The following is an 18,026-nucleotide window of genomic DNA, read 5'->3' as shown; positions in this document are numbered from 1 at the left end:
GCTCCATGAAATCAGCAGGCCTGATGGATATGGATCACCACTGCACTGGCATTTATGCTGCCATATCACATGGCAAACTCCTTGCTAACTTGTTGGCTGCTGTCACTTCCAGTCTCTCTTGCTATTCCCACTAACAGATCCTGTAATATTTTTTTATTCTAAGACAGAGGGGAGCCTCTAACTATATCTCCTTGCTTCTATGTAGCAGGGAGACAGCTACCTCTCTTGGATGCCTTAGGCCCAATAGAGAGCTCTCCATGGAGTAGGAGTCATCCAGCCTGGATGCTAGTGGAAAAGCAGCAAAAACTTCATAAAGCCCAGAGGTAGGCAAACTATGGCCCAGGGGCCACATCTGACCCACGGGACCATCCTACCCAGCCCTTGAGCTCCCAGCTGAGGCGGCTAGCCTCCGCAGCCACGCCAGCAGCTGAGCAGCATGGCAGCATGTCTGGCTCTGGCCGGGCAGCGCAGCTGCCAGACATGCTGTTCTGAGGGCATAGTAAGGGGGCAGGGGTTGGTTTGTTGGGGCAGAAGTTCTGGGCTGTGGTTAGGGGATGGGGGAAGGTTGGGTAAACTTGGGAGACCGGAGGGGCCTGTCAGGGGGCAGGGGTGTGGATAGGGGTCACGGGATGGGGAACAGGGCATTGGATAGGAGTGGGGTCCTCGGGGGCCTGTCAAGGGGTGGGGGTGTGGATAGGGGTCAGAGCAGTCAGGGAACTGGGAGCAGGGGGATTGGATAGGAGGTGGAGTCCCAGGAGCGGGCAGTTAGGGGACAAGGAGCAGGGAGGAGTTGGATGGGTTGGAGGTTCTGAGCAGAGCAGTCAGGGGGCGGGAAGTGGGAGGGGTTGGATGGGGGTGGGGGACAGGCTGTTTGGGGAGGCACAGCCTTACCTACCCAGCCCTCCATACAATTTTGGAACCCCAATGTATCCCTCGGTTCAAAAAGTTTGCCCACCCCGATACAGCCTGATGCCACTCCCAAATCAGTAGTACCTGCACAATTAATTTGCTTTTTATCACCTCATCTTCCTGATCTTCAGTAATAAAGACTGACATGTGAAGCCAGGCCTCACCATGCTCATTACCATAGAATCTAAGCACTTTTCATTAGTGATTAAGCAACATGACTAATGTCTGTCACTTGTTTGTTCTCTCATTCTTTCCTCTGGGGAAAAGTGTGTACAGTGGAGTGGTTTGTCTGATGTTGATAAATGCAAAGTAATGCACATTGGAAAACATAATTCCAACTATACATTCAAAATGATGCGATTTATATTAGTTGTTAACACTCAAGAAAGAGATCTTGGATTCATTGTGGATAGTTCTCTGAAAACATCCATTCACTGTGCAGCAGCAGCCAAAAAAGCTAACAGCATGCTAGGAACCATAAGGAAAGGGACAGCTATCAAAAAAAGATAGAATTGGAAAAGGGACAGAGAACAGCAACAAAAATGATTAGGAGTATGGAACGGCTTCCATATGAGAAGAGTGTAAAAAGACTCGGACTGTTCAGCTTTGAAAAGAGACAAAGGGGGGATATGCTAGAGATCTATAAAATCATGAATGGTGTGGAGAAAGGGAAAGTGACAGTGTTATTTTCTCCATTACATAACAAAAGAACCAGGGGCCACTTGGTGGAATTAATAGGCAGCATGTTTAAAACAAACGGAAGTATTACTTCACACAACACACAGTCCATCTATGGAACTTGTTGCCAGGGGATGCTGCGAAAGCCAAAAGTATAATGGTTCAAAAATGAACTGGATAAGTTCATGCAGGATAGATCCATCTATGGCTATTAGCCAAGATGGCTAAGCCTCTGACTGCCAGCTGCTGGGACAATAATTCAATAATTGACCTGGTCTGTTCATTCCCTCTGAAGCACTTGATATTGGCCACAAAGTGAAATTTATTAAATATTTTTGGATGTTTTTCTACATTTTCAAATATATTGGTTTAAATTACAACACAGAATACAAAGGGCACAGTGCTCACTTTATATTATTATTTTTATAACAAATATTTGCACTGTAAAAATTATAAAAGAAATAGTATTTTTCAATTCACCTCATACAAGTACTGTAGTGCAATCTCTTTACTGTGAAAGTGCAACTTACAAATGTAGATTTTTTTGTTACATAACTGAACTCAAAAACAAAACAATGTAAAACTTTAGAGCCTACAAGTCCACTCAGTCTTACTTCTTGTTCAGCCAATCACGAAGACAAACACGTTTGTTTACATTTAAGGGACAAGATGCCTGCTTATTACTTAAAATGTCACCTGAAAGTGAACAGGTGGTCAAATGGCACTTTTGTAGCCAGCATTTCAAGGTATTTATGTGCCAGATATGCTAAAAAATTGTATGTCTCTTCATGCTTTGACTCCCGCTTCTAGAGGACATGCTTCCATGCTGATGACACTCGTTAAAAAAAATGTGTTAATTAAATTTGTGACTGAACTCCTTGGGAGAGAATTGCATGTCTCCTGCTCTGTTTTACCAGCATTCTGCCATATAGTTCATGTTATAGCAGTCTCAGAAGATGACCCAGCACATGTTGTTCATTTTAAGAACACTTTCACTGCAGATTTGACAAAACACAAAGAAGGTACCAATGTGAGATTTCTGAAGATAGCTACAGCACTCAACCCAAGGTTTAAGAATCTGAAGTGCCTTCCAAAATCTGAAAGGCACAAGGTGTGGCGCATGCTTTCAAAAGTCTTAAAAGAGCAACACTCCAATGAGGAAACTACAAAACCAGAGCCACCAAAAAAAGAAAATCAACCTTCTGCTGGTGGCATCTGACTCAGATGAAGAAAATGAACCTGCATCGGATTGCACTGCTTTGGATGATTATAGAGCAGAACCCATCATCAGCATGGACGCGTGTCCTCTGGATTAATGGTTAAATCATGAAGGGACATATGAATCTTTAGGGCATTTGGCATGTAATATCTTGTGATGCCGGCTAAACAGTGTCATTTGAATACCTGTTATATTGTAAACAAGAAATGGGCAGCATTATCTCCTGCAAATGTAAACAAACTTTTTTGTTTGAGCCATTAGCTGAACAAGCAGGACTTAGTGAACTTGTAAGTGCTAAAGTTTTGCTTTGTTTTGTTTTTGAATGCAGTTTTTTTTTACATAATTCTACATTTGTAAATTCAACTTTCATGATAAAGAGATTGCACTATTGTATGTGCAATAGGGAAATTGAAAAATACTATTTCTTTTGTTTTATGGAGTGCAAATATTTGTAATCAAATATAAATATAAACTCAGTACTGTACACTTTGTATTCTATGTTGTAACTGAAATCAATATATTTGAAAATGTAGAAAACATCAAAAATATTGAAAGAAATGGTATTCTGTTATTGTTTTACAGTGCAATTAATCATGCAATTAATCACAATAAAACAATTTAATTTGCACAATTAATCACAACTAAGCTCCCTATAAGCTTGCTCAGGAATGGAAGGTTGGACAGTGGGTGATAGTTGTCTAGAACCAATGTAGCTAAGGTCGGTTTCTTCAGTGATGGTCAGACTATTGCATGTTTGAAGGAGGAAAGGAGGATTCCTTCCCTGCACGATGCACTGGCTGTTTCGTACATGAGTGGCACCAGTTGCACATGACTTTCTTTCACAAGCTAGGAAGAGCTTGGGTTGGAGTCATAAGCATTGGGGTAAGAATCCTTTAGGGTATCCAGAACTTCTTGATGTGGGAATGCAAGCAGACTGTGGGCTGGTGGCAGGGCTAGTGCAAGGATGTTTCGCGCCCTAGGCGAAACTTCCACCTTGCACCCTGCCCCCGCTGCGCCCTCGCCCTGAGGCGCCCTCCCCCCCGGTGGCAGCTCCCCCCGTCTGCCCTGAGGCGCCCTCCTTGCGGCAGCTCCCCACCCCCACCCTCCGCCCTGAGGCACCCCACCCCAGCCCAGCTCACCCCTGCTCTGCGCACGAGCACAAGCACCCCAAGCACGCCATGGTTGCTTCATTTCTCCCATCTCCCAGGCTTGTGGCACCAATCAGCTTAGGCACCGCAAGCCTGGGAGGCAGGAAAAGTGAAGCGGCCATGGCGTGCTCGGGGAGAAGGCGGGGCAGGGGTGAGCTGGGGTGGGGAGTTCCCCTGCGTGCTGCCCCCCCTCCCTTACTTGCTGCAGGTGGCCCTCCCTGCGCTCCCCTGCCCCAGCTCCCTCCACCTGAATGCAGGCAGCGACCGGGGTGGCCGAAGATCCAGCCGCCGCAGTCACTGCCTAAGAAAATGGCACCTCCCCCAAATCTAGGAAATGGGGGAAAGCCAACTGCTGCAGAGGAACATGTGGATCGGACACAGACTTCTCTTGGGGGAGAATCTGATGATAGGGAATCTCCAGGTTATAGTCAGGAACAGAGGACGGAAGAGGATAATGTAAGGGCCGGATCAGATGATAAACAGTCACATAAAAAAGAATCTGGCATATCAGAAAAGGGCAGACAAATAAACAGGGACAAGTTTTTAAAGTGCTTGTACACAAATGCTAGAAGTCTAAATAATAAGATGGGTGAACTAGAATGCCTTGTGTTAAAGGAGGATATTGATATAATAGGCATCACAGAAACCTAGTGGACTGAGAGCAATCAATGGGACACAATCATTCCGGGGTACAAAATATATCAGAAGGACAGAACAGGTCGTGCAGGGGGAGGAGTGGCACTATATGTGAAAGATAATGTAGATTCAAATGAAGTAAAAATCTTAAGCGAATCCACATGTTCCATAGAATCACTATGGATAGAAATTTCATGCTCTAATAAAAATATAACATTAGGGATCTATTATCGACCACTTGACCAGGACAGTAATAGTGATGATGAAATGCTATGGGAAATTAGAGAGGCTATGAAAATTAAGAACCCAATAATAGTGGGAGATTTCAATTATCCCCATATTGACTGGGAACATTTCACTTCAGGACGACTTGCAGAGATAAAATTTCTCGATACTTTAAATGACTGCTTAATGGAGCAGCTGGTACGGGAACCCACAAAGGGAGAGGAAACTCTCGATTTAATCCTGAGTGGAGCGCAGGATCTAGTCCAAGAGATAACTATAGCAGGACCGCTTGGAAATAGTGACCATAATACAATAGCATTCAACAGCCTTGGGTGGGGGGGGGAAGAACACCAGCTTAAGTGCAAGAGTGTAATAAGAAAAGCCAAAGAGGAGTTTGAAGAACGGCTAGCCAAAAACTCCAAAGGTGATAACAAAATGTTTTTTAAGTACATCAGAAGCAGGAAGCCTGCTAAACAACCAGTGGGGCCCCTTGACGATCGAGATACAAAAGGAGCGTTTAAAGACGATAAAGTCATTGCGGAGAAACTAAATGGATTCTTTGCTTCAGTCTTCATGCCTGAGGATGTTAGGAAGATTCCCAAACCTGAGCCAGCTTTTGTAGGTGACAAATCTGAGGAACTGTCACAGATTGAAGTGTCACTAGAGGAGGTTTTGGAATTAATTGATAAACTCAACATTAACATGTCACCGGGACCAGATGGCATTCACCCAAGAGTTCTGAAAGAACTCAAATGTGAAGTTGCAGAACTATTAACTAAGGTTTGTAACCTGTCCTTTAAATTGGCTTCGGTACCCAATGACTGGAAGTTAGCTAATGTAACGCCAATATTTAAAAAGGGCTCTCGAGGTGATCCTGGCAATTACAGACCGGTAAGTTTAACATCAGTACCGGGCAAATTAGTTGAAACAATAGTTAAGAATAAAATTGTCAGACACATAGAAAAACATAAACTGTTGAACAATAGTCAACATGGTTTCTGTAAAGGGAAATCGTGTCTTACTAATCTATTAGAGTTCTTTGAAGGGGTCAACAAACATGCGGACAATGGGGATCCAGTGGACATAGTGTACTTAGATTTCCAGAAGGCCTTTGACAAGATCCCTCACCAAGGCTCTTACGTAAATTAAGCTGTCATGGGATAAAAGGGAAGGTCCTTTCATGGATTGAGAACTGGTTAAAAGACAGGGAACAAAGGGTAGGAATTAATGGTAAATTCTCAGAATGGAGAGGGGTAACTAGTGGTGTTCCCCAAGAGTCAGTCCTAGGACCAATTCTATTCAATTTATTCATAAATGATCTGGAGAAAGGGGTAAACAGTGAGGTGGCAAAGTTTGCAGATGATACTAAACTACTCAAGATAGTTAAGACCAAAGCAGATTGTGAAAAACTTCAGAAAGATCTCACAAAACTAAGTGATTGGGCAACAAAATGGCAAATGAAATTTAATGTGGATAAATGTAAAGTAATGCACATTGGAAAAAATAACCCGAACTATACATACAATATGATGGGGGCTAATTTAGCGACAAGTCAGGAAAAAGATCTTGGAGTCATTGTGGCTAGTTCTCTGAAGATGTCCACGCAGTGCACAGAGGTGGTCAAAAAAGCAAACAGGATGTTAGGAATCATTTAAAAGGGGATAGAGAATAAGACTGAGAATATATTATTGCCTTTATATAAATCCATGGTATGCCCATATCTCGAATACAGTGTGCAGATGTGGTCTCCTCACCTCAAAAAAGATATTCTAGCACTAGAAAAGGTTCAGAAAAGGGCAACTAAAATGATTAGGGGCTTGGAGAGGGTCCCATATGAGGAAAGATTAAAGAGGCTAGGCCTCTTCAGCTTGGAAAAGAGGAGACTAAGGGGGGATATGATAGAGGTATATAAAATCATGATGTGGAGAAAGTGGGTAAGGAAAAGTTATTTACTTATTCCCATAATACAAGAACTAAGGGTCACCAAATGAAATTAATAGGTAGCAGGTTTAAAACAAATAAAAGGAAGTTCTTCTTCACACAGCGCACAGTCAACTTGTGGAACTCCTTACCTGAGGAGGTTGTGAAGGCTAGGACTATAACAATGTTTAAAAGGAAACTGGATAAATTCATGGTGGCTAAGTCCATAAATGGCTATTAGCCAGGAAGGGTAAAGAATGGTGTCCCTACCCTCTGTTCATCAGAGGATGGAGATGGATGGTAGGAGAGAGATCACTTGATCATTGCCTGTTAGGTTCACTCCCTCTGGGGCACCTGGCATTGGCCACTGTCGGTAGACAGATACTGGGCTAGATGTACCTTTGGTCTGACCCAGTACGGCAGTTCTTATGTTCTTATGCTCTAAATCCTAGCGCCTTAGGTGATCGCCTAGGTCTCCTAAATGGTTGCACCGGCCCTGGCTGATGTGGGGGAATCCAGGCTGCTTGGGAAGCCTTCCCAAATGCATTGATCTTTTCAACCAAGTCGGATGAGAGTTTTTGCAGCACTTGGTTCTGATCCAGGCTGTTGTCACTCAAGATTATGAAGGAGTTAGAGAGCAGCTTCAGTAGAGGCTGAAAGGAAGGTTCTCTTGGCCTGTAATACAGCCTCAGCATTGGCTTGGAGGAATTAGTTATGTTTCCACTCCCTCTTTTCATTTGGTGCAGGGTGTCAGAAACCCAAGGGAGGCAGGGGCTATTTGAGGGGACAGCATATCAATGGTCAGGTCCAGTGTATCATAATATGCCATCCTATGGGTAGCATGCTGTTGTCTTAGCAGGCTGGAACAGGGTATACCAGGTATTTGGTGCCTCTGCCACTTTGGTGCACCCTGCCCCAAGCAAGTGTGCATTTAGGGGGGAAAAGAGCAGAGTGTTTAGGCCTCCAAGCGCTGCCTAGAGAAGCCACCCAGGATCAGCTGCTGCTGGGACCAACAAGAACTGGTCCTCCAGCAGCTAGAAGGGCCAGAATGGACAAAAGGCAATCAGGGCCCAGCAGACAAGATAAAAAGAGCTGGCTGCCTCCTCCAAATGGGCAATCCTGAGTGAAGCACGGAAAGTGGAGGAAGGATTTCCCTGCCTTAGCCCAAATGTCTATCTTCTAATGGTATGCCCACACTTTGACCATTGTGTGCAATTCTAGTAACCCCATATCAAAAATGATAGAATTGGAAAAGGCACAGAGAAGGGCAACAAAAATGCCTAGACATATGGAACATCTTCCATCTGAGGAGAGGTTAAAAAGACTGGGACTGTTCAGTTTGGAAAAGAGACAACTAGGAGGGGATATGATAGAGGTCTGGGGAATAGAATGGGGAAGGTGAATAAGGAAGTGTTATTTACCCCTTCACATAACACAAGAACAAGGAGTGAATGAAATTAATAGGCAGTAGGAAAGGAAATATTACTTCGCACAACAAAAGTCTGGGTGACCAATTTGATTGAGCTATAATTTGGCTGCAGCACAAACTATAGGGAGATTGCTTTGTGAGATGCTCCACTGGTCCAGGCGAACCTGCAATACATGCATTGGAAGTTGGTGGCATCCATGAGTCCTTGTGGTCAGCTCAGAATCATGGGGCTTCCTTGTTGCCTGTGCACTGGCAGAGCACTGATCACTCCTTTAATGATACGACGGTCTGTCCAAGACAGTGGCTGGGTGGTGTTATGCTCATACAAAGCACACGAGATCTTTATAGAGGAAGGCAAATACACAGCATTTATTGAAAATACAACAGCATATGCTTTTCACACACACACACACACACACACACACACACACACACACACACACACACACACACACACACACACACACACACACACGTCCTGCCGGTGATGTTTATAGTTACCAGTCTGTTGTAGCTCGAGTCAATCTAATGGCCAGTTAGATTGAGCACGAGTGTGGACCTAGGTTCTTGTCGGTCGCGATCCAATGCTCCGAGGCTTTGCAGGACTGAACCCAGAGTTCCATAGCAAAACACCCCAGCTTTATAGTTGTAAATTCCCATTTGAGTCCATGCATTTTGCAATGTTATCCTGTAATCATTAGTCCTTAAGTGGTGTTATCATTTCATGGTTATTGTTGGGCTTCCCATCATTATCTCCTATTTGTTGTCTCGCCTTCCGGATTGCCTGCCTCACCTCTGAGGTCTCAATGCTGCTAATGTGTTCAGCATCGGATACAATGGATGTTTTCTGATTGTCTCCTAGTCTTTCCAAGTCTCTCACTTCTTCTTGACCATCTGGACATTTGTGATGGCTTTCACACCTTATCTTTTCCTGATGCATGCATTCCTCATTCACACAAACAATCTCCTACAGAAACCTTCAAAGGCATACAGACAGCAATATTGTATATTTAGCAGAATATATTGTAAATCAAGCCTTGCTAAATCTTCTAACTAAAACAATTCACATTGGGGCTTCAGACGTTCAACATTCCTCTAATCTCCTTAACATAGGTACAATACAAGATCCTTTCTCTTACTTACTAAAACCTTAAAACAAAGACATGTATAGTTAAGTAGAGTGCCTAATTTGTAACACATATAGGAAACCATAGTAGACATTATAACTTAGCCTAAAACAAAAAGGTGACCATAATCAGTCATAAGTATTGTACTGGGCTGTCATTCCTTTCTGCTATTAAAAAAGGGTGGCTGACAGGATGAAATCAACTCATACATTAATTCTTATGGGACATTATAAAATCCTGCTCCTACAGTGGTGGTGTCCTTTACATTAACATCTAAGCCAAAGATCAAGTCCAGGTTGTGACTGGCTGTGTGGGTTGGACCGGAGATGACCTGTGAAAGTCTTAGGGAGGCTAGTAAGCAGATGAGTTTGGGTTTATTTTGCATCTGTGGCCTTGTAGTCCAGCTTGATTTCACTGCCATTGCCAGTCAGGTATTAGTGAGCTCATTTATTAATCCTGCCATCAGTGATGTCTGGAAATGAGCATAAAAATCTGTTAGTATTGGCTCTGGATTCTACTAGTCAGCTGAGTGAATATGAATGCACTTGTCTTACCTGAGGCACTTCTTTTGGATTTGATGTTTGAGAAAGACGGCAGCAGTGCTGTCTATCTCCTCATCTGGTCTGGGTCTGTGAACTATGAAACATCCTGGGGGCACAAGGTGGGCTAGCAGAGGCTCACAATGTCATCCAGCCAGATCTCAATGATGTAGACCAGGGGTCGGCAACCTGTGGAACGCATGCCAAAGACGGCATGCGAGCCGATTTTTAATGGCACACTGCTGGCTGCCGGGGTCCCGGCAGGCAGCAGTGTGCCATTAAAAATCCTGCCCAGCCCGGCCCGCTCTTCTCCGCCCTCCACCCCCTCGCCCCCTCCTGAGGCAGGGGGCAAGGGGCCGAAGCTTGGTCCTGCTGACTCCCCTGCCTCTTCCCTCAGTGTGCTAGGTTCCTGCTCCTCCTCCTCTCCATCCCTCCCTCCCTGCTGGCTGATCAGCTGATGGCCCTTGCGAGGGAGGAGCAGAGTCAGCATGCTCGCTGCTCCTGGTGGAGGCAGAGAAGAAGCGGGGTCAGAGCCTTGGGGAAGGGGTATGTGTGGAATCGGGGCATATCCCCTCCAGCCCCCTACCGTGAGCACCCCATGACCCCAGCCCACACCACCAGCCCTCTGCCCTGACCCCCCCCACACACACACCCAGCCCTCTTCCCTGAGCCCTGCAGCCCTACACACACCCCAGGCCCCTGCCCTGAGCCTTGTACCCCCCTCACACACACACAGCCCTCTGTTTGATTCCTTCACACACACAACTGACCCCAGCCCATAACCAGGCCCTCCACATCCCATGCCCTGACACCTGCACCCCCTCACATGCCCCTAGCCCTCTGCCCTGACTCTTGCACCCCCCACATCCCCACCCCCACCCTGAGCAGCAAATGGGAGCTCCTGCCCCCCCCCACATTCCCACCTGCACCCCTCGCACCAAATGGGACCTGCCCAGGTAAGTGCTCCACACTCAAACCTCCTGCCCCAACCCTGAGTCCCCTCCCTCATTCTAGCTCCTGGCCAGACCCTGCACCCCAACCCCCAGCCTGCTCCTTCACCCCCAGCCCTGTGCTCAGCGCACGCCCACCCTCAGCTCAGTGCAGAGAGAGGAAGAGAATGGGCCAGAACCAGGGAGAAGGTCGGTACCCACTGTATGTGGGCAGGGCCGGGACCCCAGACCGGCACTGGGCTGAGTGGGTCCGGCAGCCGGGATCCCGGCTGGCAGGAGCTGGAGGATGGAACCTCTGAGTGGCAGTGGGCTGAGCCGCTCAGTACGCTGCCGGTTTGGAGTCCCAGTCGCTGGCCCTGCTCAGCCTGCTGCCGGTCTGGGGTTCTGGCTGCCAGACCCTTGCCAGCCCGGGTCCCAGCCACAAGCCCTGCTCAGCCCACTGCCAGCCTAGGAGAACAGAACCCCAGACCAGCAGTAGGCTGAGCGGGCTGGTGGCGTAAGATCAACATTTTAATTTAATTTTAAATGAAGCTTCTTAAACATTTTGAAAACCTTGTTTATTTTGCAATGCAACACTAGTTTAGTTATATAATATATATAGACTTATAGAGAAACCTTCTAAAAAACATTAAAATGTATGACCAGCACGCAAAGCCTTCAATTAGAGTGAATAAATGAAGACTCGGCACACTGCTGCTGAAAGGTTGCTGATCCCTGCTGTAGACTATATCAGGGTACTCAATTGCTGATGAGGTCATGGATGCTTGAGATTGGACCCCCACCCCGCCCCTAATATCTCCCAGCTTACAGTGACCTTTTGCTCATTGTCCTTCCAAGTGGTGTTTCAGCCCTGGTGAGAGAGGTCATGCTCAGTCCAAGCTGAATTCATTTCCTGAGACACTATCTAAAGTCCATAGAGAACATCTATTCCTTTCAGCCAGTAAATGAATTCTCCAGTTCCATGAGAATTTATCAGGCACTATTGGCAACCAAATATTGTTTGGAATGATTTCTCCTTTATTACTCCCTGCTGGTTATTGCCAATGCCATTAGCCACTAGGTGGATTTTTGCGTAGTGCTTCTCTCATGTTTCTTTTTGTCCTGTTGTATAGGTAACAGTCCTTCTGACGTATCTCATGCCCATTGATTAGAGCATTAATATAATCTGCTTCTCTATTTCCTTTGCTAGCCTGTACCCAACTCCATTTCAAGTGAAGGGTGATCTATGATTAAGGCACTGGCCTGGTACTAAGGAGATCTAGGTTCAATTCCCAGCTCTGCTGTAGCCTCCTTTTGTAACCTGGGGGCAGATCACTTATTCTTTGTATGCCAGGTGTCACATCTGTGAAATGGGATAATAATCATCATCTTTCTCCTGCCCTTTGTCTTTCTCTATTTATGCAATAAATTCTTCCAAGTAGAGCCTGCCTCTTGCTGTGTAAATACAACACACAGCAGCATAGGGCCTTGATCAGAATTGGAGCCGCTAGTCTCTGTTGTAATTCAAGTAAGTATAATAAATCATTTCCAGTAAAGCTGCTTTGTTTTCCCTCTATGCCTTTACCCTTGTACAGTTCCTTTTGAAGCCCCAGTGATCATTTCTTAGAGGGTTTTGTAGTAAGTGGAATTGTAGCTTCCTCTGCCTTAATTTTGCTGGGCTGACTGGTCCCTTCTCAGGGAAATACCTGCAAGAAGAGGCTATGGGGGCAGAGATCATTCCACCCCAGAAGGGGGCCCAGCATCCGAAGTGGTTCTGCCTGGATCTCACCAGCTCTGCAAGAGGACACAGTTCTTCTATTCCAGCCTAAGGTCCCCCCCAGGCCACTTCCCAGCTCCCCAACAGCACAGATCTGTTAGAGCCAGTGCCCCTGGAGCCTTCCTTAAGGGTGAGTTTCCCCTGAACTTTGGGATGGAAGATTTAGTGCAGCCTGAATGTGCTGTTGGCGTTTCCACTGGATTTGGAGGTAGGGGTAATGCATGTCTTTCTGGATCCAGATCATGGAATCATAGAAGATTAGGGTTGGAAGGGACGTCAGAAGGTCATCTAGTCCAACCCCCTGCTCAAAGCAGGACCAATCCCCAGACAGATTTTTACCCCAGTTCCCTAAATGGCCCCCTCAAGGATTGAACTCATAACCCTGGGTTTAGCAGGCCAATGCTCAAACCACTGAGCTATCCCTCCTGCTCCAAAGCAGTAGTTTTTCACCCCGAATGGGACTTCAACCCACAATCTTTGGCTTAGGAAGCCATTGCCTTATCCATTAGGCCACTGAGGTCCTAAATCATTGACTCCAAGGAGCTGCGAGTCCATGGGATAGGGTAAGGGGATGGTGCCACAAAAATGGCTTACAGACCCCACTATGGGAAAGGGATGTCTGCACAAATAGCCCCTTCTATATGTGGACTGTACAGTCTAGCCTGATGTCTAGTAAAGTTCCTCAGCATGCTTCCACATGCATGGCTTTTAATGTCATCCTGTTGCACCACGACCACCAGTTGGGTTGTATTTTGTGCTGTTGTTTAATTTTTTGGAATGTGACCTTTCAAGGTTTGTAGGGATTCATATCAGTTTAGCTACACTAGCACAATCGCCCAGTGCAGGCAGATCTAACAGAAGGGGTTGAAGTACCATGTGGAGAGGGGACCTTGCCTGGCTGCCTTCAGTGCTGTTTTTTCTGTGCACACAGAAAATGTCAAACCATCTCCAGGGATGTCAAACTGACCCCAGCCCCTCCTTTTGCCTCCAACAAAACACATAATTAAAAAAATGTTAACAAGGACATTAAAATAAATTGAATTTAAGCTTTCGGTGCAAGCTGGCAGGAAGGATTTAGGAAGTGGCAGGGGAAGTTGAGCAAATATTTCAGGAATGCTGGAAGTTCATATTTATAAATCAGTACTTTACTGGACAGAAAAAAAATCTTTCAGGGTTTAATCTTTATCTGCCATTAGATGAGGATGGTTGTTTTGCTACTTGCTGTGGTTTATGGGTAAGGATTTAGGATCTCATAGGATTAAAAATAGGTAGGCTTCTCTGCTGACAATTCACTTATTGTCCACTAAAGTGTTACTACATTTGAGATTTACTGAAAACAACTCCCCACCCCCAGGACCCCAGATTTGTATTTTGCAATTAGACCAGGCAGCGGTGACACCTAATGGACAAGAATTGAGCTGCAGCTGAACACTGCACATCTGGAATGCTGGAATGTTAGGCATTTTAAACTGTGTTCTAGTTCTGTCTTTTGCTTGTCCTTACATAGGTCCAGAGGTGCGACATATGCTCCACTCCACAGTCAGGCAGTTCTGCCCACTGCCAAGGTGGCAAGCAGCACCAGCCCTGCATAAACCGTGCGCTTACCAGAGCTCAGGGACTGGGACTGGGAGCAGCACCTGCAACAGGGAACACAAACAGGGGGAAAGGGTTCTTTTCCCCTTGCATCCCATGCAGGAACTAGCCACAATCCAGTCCTAAGTAGGAGGGCCCAAATAAGATGGCAGTCCCTGGGATCAGTAACATGCTTGCTCCAGTGCTTTGTGGTCTGGTTTTGCAGAGGGTGGGTTGTTCATCCGCAACAGTACAACACATCTGTTGAGCTAGTCTACCTTACTCTTCTGGTACCCTATTGCATGTACTTTGGGGTCTGGAGGGAGCTGCAGTTTAATCATTTTGAGAGTGTATGTGTGAGAGAGAGACAAGCCATTTGATTCCAATAAGGTTTTATTTCTGAGCATCCCCAAAATGTATAGAAACTACCTTCTTCCTCAATACACTGGCTTTCGCATTGTGTGCCGGCCTGATAAACTGCTAATGTACCATTCAGCTACCATCTGTCCTTGTTTTTTAAGGACATTTTAAAATCATATTTCAAATCTAACCTTTCAATCTATTCTCCAGGTTCCAGTCTAGTGCTTCAATGGGGTTAAAGTCACTATTCAGAGCTCAGAAGCATTGGCGTCCTTATATCTGCTCTGTTGGGGATACCTCCTTTAATACCATCTGCAGATTAAATTACAATGCTGTTTTCTCCTTCTTCCAGCTCATTAATGAAGCTGTTACATGAGAGTAGACCTAACACTGATCTCTTCAGTACCCGCCCTTCCCAAGTTTAATATATTGCCATTTGTCATGCCCCTTAATTATGGGTCTTCAAGTTTTTCAGGTAACTTCTAATATCCAAGCAAATTTGAATTGATCTTTCACCTCGAATTTTGTGAGGTCCGATAGCAAAATCTTACTGCATTCTTTTTGGCCACTATTTGAGTAATTTGGTTTAAAAAACCTGATCAGCTTTGACTGATTTATTTGATTTGTGCAATCGATTCTTGCTGCTTATTTCTCCTCATTGCTTTGTTCTTTGGATACTTTGAGGCTTTCTCTCCATGGTTATTGTTAGCTTACTAGGGCTTGAAGCTACTTCCTCAAGAATGAGATAAAAGGCAAATCAATGAAAAACAAATTGCAGCTAAAAATACGTGTTAGCTAGGAGGGGAAAAACGCAGCCTATAAAGCTCAGGTTTAAATGGCCACTTTAGGGCTGCAGCTGCTTGTCTCCCGCAGATTTAAAGAACTAGTGCCCAGATGGGCTTGCTGGGAAAGGAGCGTGCAAAACCATAGTAGAGAGGTCACTGGTAGTAGTAATCAAGCAAGTTCTAGAGAAAGTAGTAGCTATTTAGAAATGATTTGAATTGCTATTTTTCTGAGGACTAAGGACAGGGCAAAACAACCCTAGATTTTTCATACTGGCAGCTGACCATGTCTGCAACAATTGTGTGCTTTTAGATTTCCATTGATGTTACTGTATGTTTCTAAATGCTTAACGTCTGCCTTAGGTTTTCCCATCTTTGCTGCTGATTTGCTGTGTGATCTTGGAAAGTCCCTTAAGATCTTTGTGTGTAGATGAGACATGCAACATAAACTTACTGCAGTTTAATTAAAGTGCTGTTTTTAAACTGATTTAGTTAAATTGGCTCGAGCGTGGTTGCAGCCACTCTTATTGCAGCTTAATAAGAGCATCTACACCCAAACTTGTGCCAATGTAAATAAATCCGTTTTAAACACATCTTCACTTAAACAACTACAAGTCTGTGTAGACTAGGCCTCAGTTTCTTCACCTAGAACAGGGCCGCCCGGGGCAGGGTAAGTGGGGCATGAGAGTTTTTCAGGGCCTCTGGAGCGGGGTCCTTCACTCGCTCCGAGGGCCCCGGAAAACTCTCACGGGGCCCGGGCCCCCGGAGCTGCTTCCGCTGCGGGTCTTCGGTGGCAATTCAGCAGCGGGGGGGGGTCCTTCTGCTCCGGGACCTGCCACCGAAGTGCCCCGAAGACCTGCGGCGGGCGGTACTTCTGCCCCGGGACCCACTGCCGAAGTGCCGGGTCTTTGGCGGCAATTCGGCAGTGGGGGCCCCCCGCCGCCGGAGACCCCAGGCCCCCTGAATCCTCTGGGTGGCCCTGACCTAGAATGGGGATTATAATATTTACCTTCCTTGCTAGGTTAGATTTAGCAGGTTACTGCTTTTAAAGCACTCCAAAGCTTCATAGTTCCACAATAGCACAGGCCCACCCCAGTAACTAGAAGAGTTTGATGACAACTCCTCTGTGCCCATCTTACATTTTGAATTTTAAGGCTTGACCCCCTCAGTGCTGCTGTTTCCCCTCCCACTTTTTGGCTGTCTTGTCTGCTGAGACTGAAAACTCTTAGGTATTTGTACAGCGCCTAGCACAGTGCGATTCCAGTCTCAGCTGGGGCTGATAGACCTACTGTAATACAAATTAGTAGTGATGATACAGTGTCAGTAACCCTGGCCTTGCTTAGCAGCTCAACAGACAGTTTCTTTTTCAAAGCAAACTCCGCTGTCCTTTCTCCTGAACTTCTTCTCATGTTCCTGCCCCTCAGAATCCTGTGTGCAAATATGCACTTGTCTATGCCAGCATCTTCCTGAAGATTTTCTACTGTTCCTAGCACATGTTCAACCCACTGGTGCCCGCAACAGGGAGAGTGATGGTGTGGACATTGGTTGCGGACATTTTAATTTACAATTTAGTGGGAACCTGCTCTAGGCAGGCTTGGCTAATGTGATGGTTAAAACACCAGTGAACAGTCTTCCATTCCTGCTGCCCTAGTGGGAGATTCTGAGGCCCATGTTAAGTGCAGACAAGCCTTAAGGACTTTGTGCTTGAATATCAGGTGCCTCCTGATCCATTCAGAAATGCAGGTGTGCAGTGTTCATAGACCAGCTGAATGACTCAAATGAAGGAGAAAGCTTCTATTTATGCACACAGTGCCATTGGCTGTTGTTCTTCAGTTGAGCTCATTCACCCTCCGGCAGCGTCAGCTGGCAATTAGTGAAAGGCAATCTAGAAAGACACTTTTGTGAGTGTCACAGGGCCTGGGTGGAATAGGCTGGATTTTGCAACATTCCAGAACATGGTGCAGATTCCCTTAAAACACAGGCTGGCAATGCCATAGAAAGCCCTTGTCTCGCTGCTCCAGATATAGCCAGGGCAGTGCCCTACCTCTGTAGTGCTCAGCAGGCGCTTCCCAAGCAACACTGATGCAGTGTGGACACTGGGTCAGGTCACTTTGTTTTCCCATGTGCTCATGTTGGCTAGAATACAGTGTTTTTGCATATGCCAAGAGTCTGATGGATGGAAGTGTATGAATCAAATGTGTAAGATTCTAAAGTCTTTTGTTATTTTTCAAGAAATAGTTGAGATTAAAAGCACCTGTAAAATGTGTTCTGAGACACTGTGCCTGGACATCTGATACTTCATCAGCTCCCCCACTCCCCAGCAGCCGTGCAAATGCCTCTCCAAGACCCTCGCACCTCCCCATCAGGATAATTCTTCTCTAACAAGGGACTCCATCACAATGGTAGTGTGGGGATCCATGTTTATCATCACTCACTGATGCCAGAGCACATGGCAGTTTACAAGGGGAGAAAAGATGTCTCCAACTGCCTGCCCCACAAACTCAGCTGGGCCTCTGAAAGTCCAGCTGGGTTTTAATTCTTCTCAACCATCATTACCAATAATAAGGAGCTGGCTGGACAAATTGTGCCCTCAGTGACATGTGTGCAACCCCACAGCCTGCAATGAAACAGGTGTCACTGATTGGATCTTAGTAACCATAGTTTTGCTGGTACACAAGAAGGATCAGATTCCCGCTCCTTGAGCTGTGCTAGCTGTGCAGGGCAAACAGGAGTGAAAAGAAGTAAGAGCTTATTTCAGTCCAAACAGTCAGCAGAT

Source organism: Gopherus evgoodei, chromosome 1, assembly GCF_007399415.2.
Source record: "Gopherus evgoodei ecotype Sinaloan lineage chromosome 1, rGopEvg1_v1.p, whole genome shotgun sequence".
NCBI lineage: Eukaryota > Metazoa > Chordata > Testudines > Testudinidae > Gopherus > Gopherus evgoodei.
Note: the sequence above shows the minus strand (reverse complement) of the source record.